The sequence below is a fragment of the Anabrus simplex genome, chromosome 14 (assembly GCF_040414725.1).
Source record: "Anabrus simplex isolate iqAnaSimp1 chromosome 14, ASM4041472v1, whole genome shotgun sequence".
Taxonomy (NCBI): Eukaryota; Metazoa; Arthropoda; class Insecta; order Orthoptera; family Tettigoniidae; genus Anabrus; species Anabrus simplex.
Genome location: NC_090278.1, coordinates 86075697 through 86097826, shown reverse-complemented (window position 1 = coordinate 86097826; position 22130 = coordinate 86075697).

Below are 22130 nucleotides of genomic sequence, written 5' to 3'. Positions count from 1 at the left end.
ATTTATATACATCAAGGAAATGAGGTTCATTATTCATCACTGTCTGGTTGTAGAACCACAAACAGTCAGGTGGAACATACAACCTGTGACAATAAAGTTCGGTGAATGAAGTCAGGACGGTGGAACCGGCAACACTGGCGACACAGAACGCTGCACCTGCGTAGCAGCAGGTTTTGACCACCTGCTCCCAACGTTGTTCGGTTGAGCATCGTGTGTGTGTCGTGTAAGACCTGTTTGACACAGTGCGTGTTTAGTGCGCGGTTCTGAACTGCGAACTGGAACATGAACGACCAAAAGATCAATGTACAGTTTTGTTTTAAGCTTAGCAAGACACCGAAAGAAACGCATGCGATGCTGGTACGTATTTATGAAGATCAAGCACTGCCCTTGAAGTGTGTGTACGACTGGTTCGCCCGTTTTCGAGGCCGGAAAAGTGTTTCTGACAATCCCCGCAGCGGAAGACTGGCGACCGGCATCAGTGACGAAAACATTGAGAAGGTGAGGACATTCGGACGATCGGCGATTGACTGTGCGCATGATAGCGGATGAACTGCAGATTAACCGTGAATCCCCGCGACAAATCGTTACCCATAAGTTAGGGAAAAGGAAAACGTGTTCTCGTCTGGTGCCACATCACTTGACTGACGATCAGAAGCAGGCACGTTTAGAGGCTTCACAGGATTTTGTCGAAACAGCGGATGCGACACGAAATTTCTTGAACTGTATTGTCACTGAGAATGAAACCTGGTGTCTCAAGTACGACCCTGAAACGAAACGGAAAGCATAGAATGGCGTTCTCCGGGATCCCCTCGTCGGAAAAAGGTCAGAGCCGAAAAGTCACGCATCAAAACGATGCTCATAACGATATTCCTGACATTCAATGAAACGTGACGAGGCTTTTGAAACCATTCCAAAGGAAGCCTTCTTGCAAAGTTTCCAGGACATGTATCACCGATCTCAGTAATGCATAGTTATGAGAGGGGACTATTTCGAAAGACAGTGAGGTCACCGTCGTTCATTGTTCATCTATGTTGATAGTACAGGACTATTCACCGAACTTTATTGACACAGGTTGTATTTCGAAGCTGTATCTTTAACATCCTTTGCCTTATTTGCAGTGACTTTTAAGACAGTGCGATGTAGAAGAACACTTGATGCGTCTGGTAAGCAGAGAGTACCTGCTTTCTCCAAAACAAAGACATCCCTCACCATGGTTCTGCACGACAGTCCATTGCTACTGTATTCACCGTATCTATAGTTTGTCACTCTCAACGTTGCACGTCTTCAAGGACTGACGTTTGTCTTGAAGAAGGTTCCGAAGTGAGTCATGTAGTCCAGAAACATTGTTTGTGTTACATCGTGAACAAAGAACTTGCGGCTCGCATTATGTACCGGGGCACGATAATCTTGTGGCAAATATGTTCTCTCCCGCTTTCATTTTTCGTATTCCCTTCTCGATTACACCAAAGGTCCGATTGCAGTGGTTGAACATTTAACTATAGCTCCAGGAGCTATCTGGGTCCATTTGCCGGCAGAAGCAGTTAAAACAATCCCGACAGCTTCTTTTACACCCTTACTATGCACAAAATCAGTGGAGCAGTACAGTTCATGCACCGGCATACTTTACAGCAAAAAAAAGAAAGAAAGAAATTTACCGAAAAGTGGAGCTGTCTGGTTCTAGCGCCGGGCTCTTCAATTGTAATGCCTAGTTAGGATGCCTGAAGCAGGAATTTTGATGTCTGACTGTCCTCGGCTAAGTCATTAGCAGGGTCCTGACTTTGATGATATCTTTACTGGTGCACCATCATACACATTGCTAACATATATATAAATCCTGATCATGGCCTCCTGATTACAGAAATATGTATTTGTTATATCAATTTACGTCGTATTCCCCATTTTACTTTACGCTCACGTTTCAATTTTTCCGCATTATTTTGTCCTTTCCTGCAATTAATGAATTATTTTTAAAGTCATTTTTCTTTGTTTTGCGTTATGATTTAGTAATTTTAATGCCACGAACCTGCTACGCTGGCGTAGCCGGGGGAGAGGTGATACTCCCACGTGGCGCGTCCCAGGTGGCGGATAGGGGGGTCCTAACCGGCTTGCCGGCGGACTTGAGGGAAATAAAATACCTCTCGTGGACCAAACACACTGCCCCTGCGGGTGGGGGACGCACATGTAGAACACACCCGCGGTATCCCCTGCCTGTCGTGAGAGGCGACTAAAAGGGGCGACCAAGGGATGATTGAATTAGAACCATGAAACTACTTTTGATTCGTACCATAATGCGGGGAACACCATGGGTTGCCTGTACTTGCAAGAAGTACCACTAAACTGGTACGAAATAGGTTTGTGATTAGTAGCAGTAAAGAGGCTGGCCTGGGGGTTTCCAGTACCCGTGCGTCGTACCCATGTGAGCAACACCACGGGTCTGGGCGTAGCCTGTGTGTTGTACCGCTATATGAGCGACACCATGGGTCTGCGTTGCCTGTGATTGGTGCCCACTATGTGAGGAACACACGGGAATGCCGGCGCCCGTGATTAGTACACCTAGGTGAGGAGCCTCATCGGTTTGCGTTGGCTGTGAGTGGCGACATTGTGTGAGAAACACCATAGGTCTGCTTTCCCTGTACGAAGTACAATACTTGTGAGTAGTACCATCTTTTGTGGAACACCGTGAGTCTTCGCGTCTTTTGATTAGTACCCAACATGACAAATACCATGGTTCTACTTTACTCGTGACATGTACCATTCTGTGGGGCCTTAGACGTGGATTTTGCACCCCTTTAGACATTAAGCATCATTGTGCTTTATAAGTGGTCCCTTGGTCAGTAATACTATTATTTATGACCTTTTTTAGTCTGATCCACTGTTTTTGTTTGTTTGTTTGTTTGTTTGTTTGTTTGTTTGTTTGTTTGTTTGTTTGCTTTTTGTTTTTTGTTGGGTTCATGTCCATCCATTCATTCTTCATGACATTTTGGATGAATTTGTACTTTTTGTTATTTCATTTTGTGCCATTAGGGGCCGATAGCCTCGATGTTAGGCCCCTTTAAACAACAAGCAAAAAAAAGTAATTTTAATGCATTTGCGTTGGATAGCCCGCCTGGTGGCCGACCCCGCCGTGCCTTCTTCTTACTCTGAGGCCCCAGGTTCCATTCCCGGCCAGGTCGGGGATTTTTACCTGCACCTGAGGGCTGGTTCAAGGTCCACTCAGCGTACGTGATTACAATTGAGACGCTCTCTGGCGGTGAGATGGCGGCCTCGGTCTAGAGAGCTAAGAATAACGGCCGAGAGGATGCGTCGTGCTGACCACACGACACTTTGTAATCTGCCTGCACGGTTGCTAGGTAACCATACCTTACATCACATCTGCACTGTTGCTAGGTAACCATACCTTACATCACATCTGCACTGTTGCTAGGTAACCATACCTTACATCACTGCCTGCACGGTTGCTAGGTAACCATACCTTACATCACAGCTGCACGGTTGCTAGGTAACCATACCGTACATCACAGCTGCACGGTTGCTAGGTAACCATACCTTACATCACAGCTGCACGGTTGCTAGGTAACCATACCTTACATCACAGCTGCACGGTTGCTAGGTAACCATACCTTACATCACAGACTGCACGGTTGCTAGGTAACCATACGTTACATCACAGCTGCACGGTTGCTAGGTAACCATACCTTACATCACAGCTGCACGGTTGCTAGGTAACCATACCTTACATCACAGACTGCACGGTTGCTAGGTAACCATACGTTACATCACAGCTGCACGGTTGCTAGGTAACCATACCTTTCATCACAGCTGCACGGTTGCTAGGTAACCATACGTTACATCACAGCTGCACGGTTGCTAGGTAACCATACCTTTCATCACAGCTGCACGGTTGCTAGGTAACCATACCTTTGATCACAGCTGCACGGTTGCTAGGTAACCATACCTTACATCACACATTTTGTCGCGTCACGTTACACAAATTTTCGGATGACCCACGACCATAAGACATATTTATGTCAAAAATGTCCGCTGGTTTATTTTCTATCTTTGTAAATAAAAGTATACCGTGATTATGACATATGAGAAATGTTTCCATGTTGCTGAAGGTCTGTAAACCCCGTGGCATTACGACATCAGTTCAGGAAGCCTTGGAGAGTAATTGAAGTCAATTTCTTGCCCGAGCCAAAGATAGACACAACAGCAGTGGCCTCTTAGACCTAATCATCTTTTGTTTTCATTTAAAGGCCGTCTCGTTCTCGAATTTAATTTTTCTTCAACTTATCCCGTCTATCTGGGGTCGCTGGTGTCCCAACCAGACTCAGTTTGGTTTTAGTCAGATTCCATTCCTGACGTCACGTGATTTTTGAGATGAATACCTCAACCTAGATAGGGAGTCGAACTTCAGCCTTCCGGTTGGGAAGCCAGCAGTTAAGTCACTGAGTTAAACACCCACCGAGCGAGCTGGCCGTGCGATTAGGGGCGCGCAGCTGTGAGCTTTCATTCGGGAGATAGTGGGTTCGAACCCTGCGGTCGGCAGCCCTGAAGATAGTTTTCCGTGGTTTCCCATTGTCACACCAGGTAAATGCTGGAGCTGTACCTTAATTAAGGCCACGGTTGCTTCCTTCTCACTCCTAGCCCTTTCCTATCGCATCGTGCCATAAAACGGTGGGACGTAAACCCAATTGTCAAATAATAAACATAATAATTACCCCCCTCCCAACTCTTTCTCATTCTAGAATATCTATATACACTAGCTGATGTACCCGTGCTTCGCTGTGGAATTCTCAGAAAGGCTGTCTTTGTGTTTTGCCAACTGAAGTCGATATAGGTCATTACAATGACGTCAGCAGGAATGTAGCGATTAAAAGCAATGTTATCATATAAAATACTCGATCAAATGAAAGACCGGCCGGGCTGAGTGGCTCAGACGGTTGAGGCGCTGGCCTTCTAATCCCAACTTGGCAGGTTCGATCCTGGCTCAGTCCAGTGGTATTTGAAGGTGCTCAAATACGTCAGCCTCGTATCGGTAGATTTACTGGGTACCGAGCTCGATAGCTGCAGTCGCTTAAGTGCGGCCAGTATCCAGTATTCGGGAGATAGTAGGTTCGAACCCCACTGTCGGCAGCCCTGAAGATGGTTTTCCGTGGTTTTCCATTTTCACACCAGGCAAATGCTGGGGCTGTACCTTAAGGCCACGACCGCTTCCTTCCCACTTCCAGCCCTCTCCCGTCCCATCGTCGCCATAAGACCTATCTGTGTCGGTGCGACCTAAAACAAATAGCCAAAAAAAAAGAAGAAGAAAGATTTACTGGCACGTAAAAGAACTCCTGTGGGACTAAATTTCGGCACCTCGGCGTCTCAGAAAACCGTAAAAGTAGTTAGTGGGACGTACAGCAAATAACGTTATTTATTATTATTAAATGAAAAACCGCACATTTTCTCACTTTTAACGATCAGTACTACGGTGCCGATCTAACAGTTCAAAGTTCCAGTGCTGGAATGATCAAGCCGCAGACTGCCGCGAATATTCCTCTGCCATTATTCCGTTAAATGTGCACACTTGGTCATTCCACTCACTGCCTCAGAGTAAGAATTGAATAGCTCGAATGCTGTGATGAACCAGTGTGTTGCGTACCAGCAGTATCAGAAAATTTATGAACCAAAGGAATGGCATGCTAAAGAAGAAAGTTATCTAACACCCTAGCTACTTCCCGTCAATATTCAGGTAGGCTGTTACACTCGGTACGCAGCAATAATCCCATTTATCGGAGATGAGTGGCAACAGAAGACAAAAGCACATCACAACAAACAATGGTCAAAGTGATGTTACTGTTGATCAATTTTATGAGCTTTCTATATTGTAGGTTTTCACATTTAGTTTTCTTTCGTTTCTGTGGTATTAGGGCGTCTTATAAAATTATTTATAGCGTAGACTGTAGTTCCTTATTCCCCGACTTTACATACCGATTTTTATTAAATTCTCTTCAGCCATTTTCTCGTGATGTCCGTACATACGCACATACATGCAAAACGACAGACAGACAGACAGACAGACAGATAGACAGACAGACAGACATGATGGAGAATTAAAAAGTGCATTTCCTTGTTACTGTGGACATGACTGATACAGGAATACCAATCTTTTCAAATTATGAGCAATATAAAGACAAAAATAATATAAATGTAGATAGATAGATAGATAGATAGATAGATAGATAGATAGATAGATGCGCAACACGAAAAAATGGCTGAAGAGAATTTAATGAAAATCGGTATGTAAAGTCGGAAAACAAGGCAGTACAGTGTAGACTATAAATAATTTTATTCATGGTGGATAAAACGGTAGTTTAGGGGAAGGCCTACTATTCAGTTCTCAAAAATCTCTAGTATTAGTGGTCCTGTCGATAGATACTACATACCTACAGTTACAGAATTACATTTCCGATCATTTACACATATATTTTCTACAGTACCGGCTTTGATAACAGAGATATTCATAATATTCTTTTTTTTTTTTTTCAAAGTTCATATCAGTGGATGAACAGAATTTAATGAAAATCGGTATGTAAAGTCTGGGAATAAGGTTCTACAGACTATGCTGTAAATAACTTTATTCACGCTGGATCCAATGGTAGGTTAGGGGAAGGCGCCAAAAATTATTTTTTTAAATACCTATGTTATTATGCAATTTAATAAAATCGTATTCACCGCGTGTACATGGCTTCATATAGAATTCTGAATACAATGTAGAATTTCGTAGCGAAACACGGGTACATCAGCTAGTTGACAATAAACATTGATCTCTACAGGATGAACCTGAGCTCTACGGGCATAATTTTTTTTTAGGAATATTGTTAATTTCACAGGTACAATGTGTTAAAGAGTTATTTCACTTTAACCCTTACTTGCGAACAATTATACCAGTCCGGGATAGCTTGCTTGTGTCTTGCTCAGAGTGAGGGTCTCCCTTCGATTCTTGGATCATTTCACTCAGCCTCAACTGACATGAAAGGCACCGCATTCGGTCATAGTCCCGCTAACAACTTTGATGGTTTTGGGTGACGCTGATATGCCACAATTTTGTCTCCTATGAGTTCTTATACGTGCTAGTAAATCTGCAGACTTGAGACTGGTGTATTTGAGATCTTTCAAATACCACTGAAGTCAGCTGGGATAGAACCAACAGTACCACTGCCGGATTTTTTGTTATGGACACTCGAGTTTAGTCTTTAATTACAAACGAACTGATGGGCCGCTGTATCCCACAAACCCGGGTACTTCTTGTTGCCTGTAATTTTTTTTGCCCCCTCCCCCCACTTCTAATTCCCTATCGCCGCTACTGCTGCGAGTGGTCGCACGTAAGACTTTCACTCACATTAAACTTCACTAGCAGTTTCCCGCTGGCTCCGCCCGCAATGTACAAAGTATGGTGTTGTTCGTTACTATCCTCACGGATGTATTTGTAAAGTTTCGAGTTAATGAAATAAAGCACATGATCTGCTGTGGTGATAGAATGTAATATTATGTCAACAAAACACTTGAAAATACATCACACAAAGAAATTGAATTAAACGTTCCTTGGAACAACACTACGCGTCGAACTGTTAAAAAGTCCTTCAAAGATCTTCGTCATGGAGACAAATGTACTCATAATCTACCAATTTAAATAGTTATTACCTCAAAAAAAAAAAGAGCTTGATCCACTGAGTGTTTTTAGACCAAAACGAACTGCGTACCTCAATTAGAACCAAAGATATGCTTGCTTCAAAGAGACAAAAATTGAAAAAATAAAATAATTTGAGGAAGGTGGAAGTTAAGTGATTTATAGCACCTGATGACAAATCTGTGCATAAATACCTTTCAGTTAAAAAAATATGAAGGAAATCAACCGGATAGAATGGCCGGACTGATTGACTTTAGTTTTCTAATTTTTTTTAAATATATAGATTTACAATAAATACGACTTCCTCAATTTCGCGGGGAGTAAGAATGAAATGAATTACTGAAATCAGACGCAAAGTCTGAGTTATAAATTTTAGATTCAAAATTCAATTATTAGCCGTATATTACAGAAAAAGTGACCACTTAATGGAAATTAGTAATTAGTAGTAATGAGTTATTCCAATATTTTTCTTGCTTAATTCTGCATTAGGTGCATGAGACAAATATTGTTTTATTTGTGGCTGTACCAAATATTGTCCGGGATTTTGACTTCTTTTCTAGGAACCGCTCACTCAAAAAAACATACACATGGAAAGCTACTTGTCTGATGGTAATAAAATGTTTATTTGTTATAACCTCATGTATTCGTAGTGCAATACTTAAGTTTAAATTTTTTCAACCACCCCAAAAAATGTTCTTATCATGTTTCTAAAGCAGCCCAGGATAAATGTACAGCAGGAAACTTGGGCTTGTTTTGAACCACTCGGTCGTGGAATCTACAACCACTGTGATGCTGAATTTACGAAGAGTAATATTGACGGGAAGGAGCTCCCTGGCCGAGGTGGTAAAGGCGTACTCGGAAGGACATGGGTTCGATATCCTGCCAGGAAATTTACGAAACGAGATTTCCACTTCTGGTCCTAGGTTCACTCAGCCTACAAGTATCAGGTTAATTCCGGTGGCCAAAGAGGCCGGGCGTAGAGCTAACCGCCGAGGTTACGGGTAGTGGAAGTCTTTACCTTCCACACCTCCAAGGGCCTTCATGGCCTGTACGGAGATGACATTGCTTTTTTTTTTTTTAAGAAAAAAATGTTGATGGGAAGTTGTATGTGCGCTGGACCGTGCGATTAACAGCAGGATGGCCGACTGTGAAGGAACAGCTACATTATAGACCAATGCAACTGTTGCCTTTAGTAATAAGTGCAGCTCACCTACGTTTCCACACTGAAGCTACCAAGCTCGATAGCTGCAGTCGCTTAAGTGCGGCCAGTATCCAGTATTCGGGAGATAGTATGTTCGAACCCCACTGTCGGCAGCCCTGAAGATGGTTTTCCGTGGTTTCCCATTTTCACACCAGGAAAATGCTGGGGCTGTACCTTAATTAAGGCCACGGCCGCTTCCTTTCCACTCCTAGCCCTTCCCCCTCCCATCGTCGCCATAAGACTGATCTGTGTCGGTGCGACGTAAAGAAAAAAAAAGAAAGAAAGAAAGCACTGAGGCTGGATGGAATTTATCAGTAGAACCACAATAAGCGCTCCAGAATTTATCTAAGACAGAATCTGGAGTTCGATTGTATGTATTGTGACTATTTAGCGAATAACGCATAGCATTCTTGAAAAACTGACAATTAAGGAAAGGAGGATTATCCGAAAAATTCGCGGTCCCAACCTCAAAGATGGTGTTTACAGACTTCGGAGCAACTTTAAAATATACACCCACACCGAAAATATATCAAGAGTACTCCAGAGAAGAGGGATAACACTTCACGCTCACCTCTTCAGATTGCCAGCTGAAACAATGCGTAAACGTTTGTCCTACTTCAGAAGTCTGAAAACGATTCCTCCTTGGTTGGTGGAGATCGATAAGGATCTTTTAAAGTGTGGAATCATAGAAACATTCAACTCCGAGTGGCACTCAAACCTAGAGAGGTTCACCAAGAGGAAGTCCCAGCTTGACAGAAGCATGCCCATTCTGATGCACGGAAGAAAGCACACTCCGAAAGGAGACAAACAGTTGAGATCTCGCGGTCCGTAGTGGCCTAACGATGAATACTAATAATTGTACGGCGTCAGTTGCCGTGTCTAGGCATTTTAATTTGACGTAATCTCATAGATGGCAAAGTGAACGAAATCTCTCTTGGGCATCAATGGTTGAGTTGTAATGTGTCTAACATAACTAAAATAACACGCACAACATCTGAGAATTATAATTTCTCTTTTATATCTACGGCAAGAACGTGTACTTCTCCATTCTGCTTAATAATGGAATATATGTTGTCCATGTAAACATATCCATTTTAATTTATCACGCCTGTAAATCGAAGCATATAACAAGCATTTTAAAGTCTGATTATTATCAGTTGTAATTTACAACAATTGATAAACGAAATAACGGCACTTTGTACAAATATTCGTTCCTTGAACAAGAATTATCTGAATACAGTAAACATGAATAATTACAAACACCATATAGTAATGGTCTTTTACAAATCTTTGCTGCATCCAGGTAACTCGTAACAAAAAATAACTTTCATTTTGAAAGTCTTTTACGACATCGTACGACATGGAGTGTCAAATGACATTCTTCCCCTCTCAAAAATCCGACTTATTCTGGCGTGTTTGAATCCGCCACCTTGGGATCCAGAGATCGACACTCTTCCATTGATCCATAGAGAGAGCTAATTTCAGAAATATTTTATGAAAAGAGCATTATTTATCATACAATATCACTTATTAATAAAAATGTTAAAAATATAAGAATTGTACTGAAACCAGAAGAGACATGCTACATTTTATTCCTTGAGCGTTTCTAACTTACATGACTAAGTTTAAAAATAATAAATAATTAAAAATTCGTTCCACCTGGAACAATTAAATATATATATAATTTGGGAAATGCAGTCATATTAATCAACTCCAAAACTTGCATGTGAATAGCATTAAAATCATGTGCTAAAAGAAAACAATAAGTCTTTTAAAATACATTTATTACTCTCATTTATTATAGTATGTATATAATAAAATATATATTAAAACCTAACATGTTACAACATTATTTACAACGTAGGATATCGGTACATTTTTACAGTTCATTGACTGGAAATATTATATCACTAAAATTATGATTCATATTTACAATAAAATACGAAAGAACACCATAAGATATATAAATATAAATTCAGGATTTAAAAGAAAATGCATTAACAGAGACTCATAGTTAAGAATTCACTATGAACGTTTGTCACTTCACACTGTTTTAAAAAAATAGGACGGGTTATAATTCTAAGGGACTAAAATAACACGCACAGCATCTGAGAAATATAATTTCTCTTTTATATCTGTGATAAGAACGTGTACTTCTCCATTCTGCTTAATAATGGAATAGATGTTGTCCATGTAAACATATTCATTTTAATTTATCACGCCTTGACTTTGTAAATCGAAGCATATAACAAACATTTTAAAGTCTGATTATTATCAGTTGTAATTTACAACAATTGATAAACGAAATAAAGGCACATTTGTACAAATATTCTTTCCTTGAACATGAATTATCTGAATACAGTAAACATGCAGAATCACAAACAACATATGGTAATGGTTATTTTGTAAATCTTTGCTGCATCCAGATAACTCGTAACATTTTGAAATATGTCTTCCCTGTGAAATTTAACACCTCATGCCAAGGAGAAACACATAAGTTTGCTGATGATTCTGATAGAGACATCTGGAATATGATATCTGTTTGACAGAGCAGCCAGTTCACTATTTTCCCAACATCATCGACCATCAGTTCAACATTATTTGTTAGCCTGTTAACGAAAGTAAACCGCCACATTATGGGCTATAATTTAACTTCATTCTCCTTATATCGTATGGTACGTCTTCACAAGAAGCTGATGTAAATATGCAATCGTTTGTCAGAGGAAAACACCGAAACATAACGATTCCTACTATAGACAAACTAATGGATGATCAAAAATAGAAACTGCGAACTCTGCCACCAGCCGATACAAGTACATCCAGGATAATATGGTAATAATCTTTTACAGATATATATATATTGCATCCTGATTGTGACTCCTAACTTAACGACACCAAAAAAAACTTCATTTTGACAGTTACCATCTCACTACTGGATATTGGCTGTGGTAATACCTTACATTCTTCACACTTCAAGTTATATATGCAAGAAGAAAACAAACGCCTGGGAACGAAATCTAAGGAATATCTCTTTTGGATATTCTGTCTTTGAATAGGCCTATACCGTAAAATATAGCTTGTTTTGATACATTATAAAGACGTTAAAATATTTAAAAAATGACGTCGGGGCATACGCGCAAGTTGTTTTTATTTGTTTATTCTTTATGTGAAAACGTCCTTCTTTTCAGTCGGGAGCTGAGCTTGTACAAGCTCTGAAACACCCGTCACATAACGTGACGCTATTTTGCAACGCTGATATCTCCTTATGTATTAAGAAAATCGCCATTGTAATAGCTGCAAAGAAGAACTCTTAAACTACAATTTGACACAATTTTTTTTTTGTGACCTCATCCGTCAAAACAGGATGGCCGTCTAATAAAACTCATTTTGGCGGTAACCGTGCTCGAGGGCAATAGTTATACCTTCGGATCCGTTAGTCCTATTCAGAAAAACAATACCCTCTCAAACGACTTAAAATCATTCCAGTTGGCGAGGGCGGAGTTAGCGACAGACGTCTCTTTGGAAAAAAAATTGTAAAATGTTGACAAATTCTCATAATGTCCAACTTAAAACCTCAACAAAACAAGCGATAACGTCCGATTAGTCCACCACTGACGAGGACTAAACTCCAGACAAAATGAGACCAAAAACCAGATCTTCAGAACCAAATCAAGTACGCAGCTGTCAAAAGAAGCATAGATGTAACATTTGCTAGAAAGATTAATGTAATCGCTAAATCGTATATAAGAAGCATAAAGAATGTCTTAAAGTCACCCTGCAGAAATGTAATATTGACAGAACGTTCGGCCTGGAGAAAAGCTCTTCAATTACAATGAAAACAATCGCGGGGAAAGCTGCGATGGGCAATGCTAGCAGTGCATATGTTCTACACAAAATGACTTTTATTTAACTAAATGTGTGTGTTCACTCCGCACTCTCAAAGTAGACAGGCCACCCAGAATCGAAACAGCGTTGCCAACCTCGGAACTAAATTTGAAATAACTGTACTAGATTTGTATCAAAGCACCATGAATATTCTAGCTCGTTGACAATGGAAAACGCAAAGTTTCGACAGTTAGCGACTGCAAAGCTGCAGTTGGCAGAGAACATGGACTTCAACACGAGATGTAGTCATCGCAGTTGTTATTCTATTCGTTATACATTAATTTACAGCCATACAGCTACGGGACCTTCAGTTCCGCAACGTTTAGCAGGTTCCAGTTACGGTTGACAACGCCGATCCCGTTCTCGAAACGTGTATCCATTCCTGGTTGTACTCTACAGTAGAAAGTCTCTATTGGCTGTCGCATCAATCCTTGCATTACATATGTGTGTTTGTAAGTCGAGTTCATCTCGTACAGCTCTCCAGACTGGCAGTCCCTATTTGTAAGACGTATTCATATAAAGAAACAGAATCATGGATATGTTTTGGGGCTCAGTAGACGAGAGAGAGAGAGAGAGAGGGAGAGAGTACAGACTCTTTGGTTGTGTCGCTCTTAGTAGGCTCTTATGAGATGCGTGGGTACGGACGTTGCCTACGTTGTAATAGAAAGCCTGGACAAGACGACACATTTCTGGGCGAACAAAGTAGTTCAGGCAATGGCCGCTTGGATCGCGTTTATGTTCTGTCTATATCCTTATATTGAAGACTCATACAATAACGCGAAATAATACATTTTTATTATCTTTATGCTCGGTGTTAATCAGATATAAATATATAAAACAACTTAGAACACACTACACTTCATAGATTTCTTTCATTTTGCACTTGTTTATCACACAAGAATGAAGAATAGGGAAATAGGCCTAAATAGAACTACTCACCCGATTTTTACCTATTTCTATAATTTCAACACTTTTCTGCTCAGAGGCTTGCTCTTGAATTTGTTTAATAAATCACAGTCATTAGTCACTTCCTTTGCATTACTGTCAAGAACAGGCCTGAAAAATTGTGTAAGTATAACGTACGTATGTGATATGTGCTTGATCACAGTCGCGGCACTGAAACGTCTCCTTAAACTTTGGAGCAGTAAGGAATTTCAGCTTTCGGACAAGGTTACATTTTCCGAGATACCCTAACGCCAGCGTTGTAAATATTAATACATTTATAAAAAGAAGACGAATTTGCGTCGGCACTTTGTCGGGGAGCAGGATTTCCTTCACAGTACTTACACTGTAATCTGATTCGACAAAGAGCAAGCTACATATTCTGAAATTATCATTCGGAGACCAGGAGATCCTTTTCTGCGGTCCTGTCGAGAAATAGCAAGCCTCCATTTCTCCCGTAAACTCAGATCTTTAGGAAAAATATGAAAATTTATATTTCTGTATATTTCTTCGCTGTATCAGATGTGCAGTTAGGCACGCGACAATAAACCACCTTAACCTACAGAATGGAAAGAGAAACTTGACGGTAATTGGCCCCAGGGGCTCTGAACTTTGGAGCGTGGTTTGGCGACCACGGGGCCCTTAGCTGAGTCCTGGCATTTCTTCCACTTACGTGTGCCAGGCTCCTCACTTTCATCTATCCTATCCGACCTTCCTTGGTCAACTCTAGTTCTTTTCCGACCCCGACGCTATTAGGTTTCCGAGAGCTAGAGTGTCTTTCATTTACACGCGCTTCGTGGCTCTTTCTTCCTTTGGCCGATACTTTCATTTTTCGAAGTGTCGGGTCCCTTCCAGTTTTTCTCTCTCATTAGTGTTATATAGAGGATGGTTGCCTAGTTGTATTTCCTCTTAAAACAATAATCACCACCATCACCTTGACAGTAATTTGGAAGCACATAACTAAACAAATGTTAAACGCATCTCAGCAACCATCCATATATTGCAAATCGTAAGATCAAATAAATTAAAAAAACGACAAATTCTTCATATTCCATGTTAGACAAGACCTTACCTTATAAAATGAAGTTTAATATGTTATTTCTTCTCATAAAACATGCTGCAGTAACACACGTAATCATAGCCTAGAATTTGCGCCAAACAACAGAACATAAACGCGAACCTAGCGGTGGAAAAGAGAAAACCTATTACCCCGCTTTTAATGCAAGAAATTGGCTTTCTGTCCAGGCCTTCTAGTATCTAGTAGGCTCTGGTACGGATAATGAGCGCATCCTAGCACTCCAAAGAGTTCCGATAAGTCGAAATGAATAGTTTTCTGTTTCTTCCGCAGCGCTCAGAATGTTAATTAAAGTTTCCCCGTTAAAAATTATTCGCCATTGCTTTGACTGCAACCTCTCTTTATAGACCTAAATACGTCCAACATCAACATGTTTTTCCGTCCATCAAAATGGCGTCGTTCTTCCATCCGTATGACGTACACTGGTTGCCTGTTTACGGTGTCGGTTTTTTGTCGTCGCTAGCGCTAACTTGCTTACGTTAATCTAGATAGACGCCCCAGCCCCACGTTAAGACTGAAATTCGTAAAATGAGGAGTATCTTGACAAAGATTCAGTGTCGTGTTTGCTTCCGCTTGTGATTCACAGCCGCTCGGCGCTCGGTACTGTGAAGCCGGAAAGGACCGATTGTGACAAAGTGTCACCTTACACAGCCGTATGCATGCAGATAAACACTCTCATTTCACTCTTCATTAGGTAATTGTGCCCGCTTTGCTCTGACATGCGTCACAGACGTTGGGCGGGCATGATTACAGCAGACTTATGACATGTAGGTGGAGGAAAGATTGTGCTCAATTAGAATCATAGTAATATGAGGGTGCGAAGTGTGTCTCGAAGAATACTTAGCAGTGCTGGTTGGAAGAAAACATGAAGGATGTCTTCTGATTTAGAAATAATCGTAATTCAGTCCCAAGATTGGTCAGCACAGTTGCAGACGCCTCGAGATGCTTGTGTCATTGCTGAGACAAATCTAAGGTTCCGGACCATAAAGTCTGGAAAAATAATAAAAATGAAATCACTTTTCCCTTTGCGAAAATCAAATAATCATATATACGTCTCCCGGTCATGGCCCTCCATCAACGGCTGCTAATTTCAGATGGCGACCAGCCATAAGACATAGTCTGCGCGGTTGCTAAGGTTATACTTCCGTCATACATATTGTCGCGTTACATTACACGAATTTTTGGATGACCCCTAGCGATAAGACATATTTATGTCAAAAAGGTGCAGTGAATAGATTTCAAAAATATGACCAAACAACTTTTAAGCCATATTTATTGTCATATTTTAATACATTAACTAAAGAAGAATATCTTAAGGCTGTGAAAGAATTGAAACCTAATAAAGCGCCAGGATGCGATGAAATAACTGGAGAAATGATATAGAGACTGGATAATGAAACACACGGATATATTTTTAAACTGATTACGGAAATATATGAAACCGGAGAAATTCCAGAAGATTTTAAAAAGTCTCTCATAACCCCTATGCCAAAGAAACCTGGAACTCTAAAATGTGAAGAACATCGCACTTTGAGTCTTATTGGCGCACATGTCAAAAATATTGACAAGAATAATACATAACCGAATAAGCAATAAAATTGAACCACATTTGGCTGAAGATCAGTTTGGATTTAGACGAAATAGAGACACACGAGAAGCTATTCTAACGTTACGACAGGTTATAAATAAAATGCTAGACGTTAAAAAACCTTTGTTTATTGCATTCGTGGATTTAGAAAAAGTTTTTCATAATGTGAACTGGAATTTGTTAATGAAGATTATGACTAGTGTTGGTCTAGATTTTAGAGATAGAAGAATAGTATATGAACTTTATAACAACCAAAGAGGCATCATAAACATAAATGGTGAAGTATGGGAGGCTTATATAAAGAAAGGGGGTGCGACAGGGATGTAATTTGTCCCCTGTGCTGTTCAACCTGTATATTGAGAAAGGCATTGTGAAATGTAAAGAGGATATGGAAGGGATAAAGATAAATGGAGTAGAAATCAAAATAATAAGATTTGCTGATAACAGCTGTCATAGAGGAGAACGAAGAGAAACTACAAAGTGCATTAATAAGAATGAATAAGATATTGAGAGATAAATATAACATGAAAATTAATACAAAAAAGACCGAAATTACGCCAACATATTGCAGTCAACATTAGAATTAGTGATATACCACTAAGGCAACTAAATGTCTTTACCAACTTGGGAGTAAAATCACTCCAGATGGCAAAAGTTCAGTCGACATAAAGAGCAGAATTTCCCAAGCAAAGATTGCTTTTTACAAGAAAAGGATACTACTAACATCAAGGAATTTACATGTGGAGACCAAGAAGAGATTTATTAAGTGCTTTGTATGGAGTGTGGCCTTGTATGGCTCAGAAACGTGGACTATTAGTGCAGGTGATAAGAAACGTCTGGAAGCATTTGAGATGTGGTGCTGGAGGAGGATGGAAAAGATCTCATGGACAGCAAAACTCACCAATGAAGAAGTTCTTAGACGAATAGGTGAAAAAAGATCCTTTTTAGCAGCAATAAGAAAGAGAAGAGACCAATTAATTGGCCATCTCTATAGGCACAATGGTTTCATAGTTAATGTCATGGAAGGAATGATTCAAGGTAAAAGAGAAAGAGGAAGACCTAGACTTCAATATTCAAGACAGATCAGAGATGACGTAGGAACAGGCTCATATGTGGAAATGAAGAGATTAGCTGATTACAGAGAAGAGTGGAGAAGACGAATTGCTGCCAACCAATCTTAGGATTGAGAATTGAGAAGAAGAATGCTTGCATATTTCTATGTCATAAACGTCCGGGCCCTACTAATAAGTAAGTCTTCGAAACCCTCAAAAATCCATTACAATAGTGACAGGCTACCGCCACACGTTTTTATTTTTATTTTTCCTCCTTGAACAACCGCCATTCATTATGGGCAATAGCACTATTGTCAATCAAGCAAGAGATTTACTCTGCGTGATTAATAATATGCTATTCATTTTTATTGCTCGTGATATCTGGTCGCTTCTTCGTGTACGTACGAATAACGCATGAATCAAGATAGGAGCACTTAAAGAGCAGTAAATGTAGAGAGGTTTTCCTCAATGAGAAGGACCACTTGCCGTATTTACATGTTTCCGGCCCACGCCGTCCATGCGAAACGCAATTAACCACTTAACGTGACCTGACCTCTGGTGGCGTCACATACAAACAACGGTCGAATTAATGAATGATGTTGATGTATGTGCGAGTATGTGTCAGGGGGCTTGGCTCGGCACACGTAGAGCCAATGCAACGATATGCGATTTTACCAGAGGCAGGCCCCTAGTGAGAATTTCTCTTCGCAGGAGTTCAAAAAAAAAAGACTTTACACCATGGTTATTAAGCCACAAGTATACGTTACGAGGAAGGGGAGAATGATGCCAAGAAAGTTAAAGACTGATTGGTCCAATGAGAAAGAGCAAAGATTTTGGGCTGCAAAGAAGGCTTCCAGTAATGTGTGATTGTTGCTTAACGTGGTCTCAAATGGCCGTAAACGAATATATATCGTATATTAAGCCGGAAGGACTCTACAGTTCAGAATGTCTGATAGTTAACAGGAAAGGCAACATGAAAGATCTGTAGAAATCTTAAGGAAGATCGTCGGAACAGGAAACGGAAATCATGGTACGTAGAGGAAGAGAAAAAATGAAGATTTATGCAGACACCGAAGATTACAGACACATTGCGCAAGAAAAAACTGCAGTTTTATCGGTACCTCACAAGAATGCGTGAAAATAAACTGACAAAGATCGTTACATGAAGATGAAAGCGACCACAAAATGGGATTGAGGAAACAAGAATGGACATCGAGGATGTTGGGATTGATCCCAAAGACATCTGGGATAAAAGTATGTTTCGAACTAAAATTGACAATCTGCAGAGGTTTGAGGAAAAACAAAGTCAAAAATCTAAAATCATCTGGTCGGAAGAAAGGAGGAAGAATCTCAGAGAAACAATGAAGACATTCTTGGAGGAGAAGAAAAGACTAACCAGCAAACCAGTTGATTCCCGTAGTCCATAGTAAGTTAAGTCAAATTCGAAAAGAAGAACAAATGTTGTTACATCGAATTCGATCTACTTTGTTTTTGTCAGAAATATGTATTCAACGCCATGAGCACGTTGCGTAATCCTCACGTGCTGTCCTGGCTTCTAACGAAGGGTGTTTTGCCTTCCAAATACTCCCCTTCTCGCTCCCAACATCGTCCTGGTAAGCAATTTGGGGGACCACACATAGTTCCGTCAGCGATTTCAGTTTGTTCTTTTCAGCTGTCTGAAATCGTCGCTTTTACAGGGCGAATTTCAAATTAGGTAATATAAGTAAGTGGGGGCTATGCCAGGTGAGTAGGGGAGATGGTGAAGCACAGTTGTCTAGGTGGTCTTCCACACTTCACACGAATCAACAGCTATGCATGAACTGGAGGGTTGTTATGGTCGAGACTTCAAGAGTTATTTCTCAACTAGTCTCATCTTTTTCTCCTGACAGTTTCCCTCAACTTCTAGACAACACGAATGGCATTGCTGTAGTAAGTACTGTTTCCGTATATTTCTGGCGCAGCGCTATGGTTGCGATTTAAGCATGCAGAATGGCTTCCTTCATCTGTTGACACCCCACATGCAACGTTGGAAACATTTGCATAGTTTGACTCTAAGTGAGTGTTTAAAATGCTCAAGGCACTAGATTTACCCGCCAACTGTAATATTCGGTCCGTGATTCGTTCCTTGAATGCAAGAAACTTTAAATCAGCTGAAATTCATCGCCAAGTGCGTGAGGTGAATGGTGAAAGTGCAATGATGGATGGAATAGTGAGGAAGTGGTTTCGGATGTTCAATGAAGGTCGTCAACATGTGCATGACGTCCGGCAGAGCGGCCGACGGTCTGTCATCACAGATGATTTGTTGTGTGCGGTTGAAGCAGCAGCTGGTGAAGACAGACAGTACACGTACTAATGATTCACCGTTTGACCCTCACGTAGGAATTCGCTGTTGACAACACTGTTGATGTCAAGAAACCGACAATAACACATTCATATTCGACCTGACCTTGCGCGTTCTCTTCCGTTTCAGCGAACTTTTTCCACAACACTGTGTGCCTCCGTAAACGTTTTCCTCAGTCTGAAGTAGAAGTACCAGGAACCGCTAGGACTTCGCATCTGTGCGGTTTTCGAAGATTCGGTTATATTTTGAACAAGCGTAATAATGTGACATCCCACTTGGATTACATTCTCGTGGTGTCTCATTCTCCCATAATACTTGTACCAGAATGTTCATTTTCTCTTTAAAATATTTTTCACCGCTATACATTCTTAAAAATAGGGTAAGTTATACCAAACTGTTTTCCTTTTAATTAAAGCGATATGGCTGAGATTGCGTCGTAGAAAAATAGTTTGTTGTAAATTATTACAAACTGGAATCTTCTTAACTTGATAAATAACCGCTATCTCCATTTATAAATCGAACGTTCTCTTCTACTCGCAAGGCCCCATTCACAAACGTAACACAATAACATAAAACTTCAGGCGACACTCCGGAGATAAAAATATATTTTTACCTAATGCGTGGATTTTCACGAAATTTTCACATAAAAGTAGAGATATCACGAACATTTCTTTCATATACAATTAATAGTATTTCCAAAATATTTTTTTAAATTTTTAATTCCATTTATTTCATGAAATGTACGTAATTAACATGTTAATGTAAATTCGTAATTAGGTATGTACCGGGCGGTACATCTCCGCGCCGCTAATTTAAAATTTGCGCCAGTTGAAACTCTCCTACTGGAGGAAGCCTGAACTTTAACGCTAATTCTCAAGTTTTTCAGAAGATGTCACTACTTGTAAATTTTGAAGTGTTCTGAACAGTGTCATTTTCGATGTATTTTTGTTTTGTAGTAAGAAGTGTGAACTTTCTCTTCTAGAGGACACTACTGAAGAACTACAATGGTGTACCCTAGTACGAAGTGAAAGAACTGTTTTCTTGGAGAAATTTTGAATTCATAAGTTTGTTCTTTGTTAAATTTCTTTCAGTTATTGTTTAAGTTGGCAATATTAACCCTTTCTTTCTGTCAGTTTTGAAACTGGCCAATCATAATTTTCTGTAATTAATTTTCCACCAATAATGTGTTTCTTCTTCATCTTGTGTAGGGGTTTTCTTGGTTAGCCAATAAAATTCTTGTGGGAGGGTGTTCTCATTCTTGAAACGCCTCGAACTTTCCGCGAGAGTATATAAACTGCTGATTTTCGGGTCTCCGCGCCACTTCAGTAACAGCTATCAGTGTGTAAATTATGTACCAGGGGGCGGGTAGCGCCTCTTTCTTCGGGCAGCAGTTCAACCACCAGGTAATGGCCGTTTAATAACTTCTTTTCTTGCTAGCTCAGCAGTTTAACTCTCGGGGCAGGTCCGTAGCGTTTTACCATGTAACTTTCCCCTAAAATGTAAAAACACTTGGTATCTATTCTATCTTTTTAAACTACAAATTGGGATAGAGAGTGCTTAACCCTCACGAGCTCCCACTCATATTGCTTTGAAGTGAACTTATTTTCACAACCGTTTCTTCCCTTCTAATGTAATGTAAATCATTTTCTTATATAAGTCACCTCTTTAGTATGGGATTAGCCCTTGCATTAGCGGCCTAGTGCCAAATAGGTTTTAGTAAAATATATTAGGAGCAGTTGTGCCTCCCCTCAAGTTGGTGTTGTCGAGGCCATGTAATATTTCTGTTTCTTCACTTAATAGGCCTCAGTAGGTTGGGTATTTGTACCCCTGTGTCTATGTCCTTGGAGGACAGCTTGAAGGTGGAATTTGGTGTGGCCTTTGATAGGCTAGAACTTTGAGAGCGGGTTGCTCGTTCCAAAATAAACATTTGTTTTTGCGTGCCTCGAGGAGGCTTTACTGTGTAAAGGGGAGCAAGTGCTCCTAGGCATGATTGGGGTTTTCTGCCCCTTTGTTGAACCTTGTATAGAAGGAAAGTTGGGCTCATTGCTCAAGAATTGTGTGTCTGGCTCTCGGAGACCAAATCCTGTAACTCTGTAATTGTACATGCTCGAATAGTTGCTTTGCTACTCTGTACCTGCCATTCTTGTTATTTCTTGATTTTGAAAAGAAAATATAACCTTGTTAAATTTTAAATTAACTTTAATTTCGTAGCTTGAGACCTGTTCATCCCAGCACCTTCTTTCACCTCTACCTACCACGGACAACTCCGTAACAAGGTAGATAATATTTTTTTTAAAGCACTACGTATCAATTTTTCTGTACATAATTTATATAAGGAGATATATCGTACTAAAATTTCTGTAAATTTTAC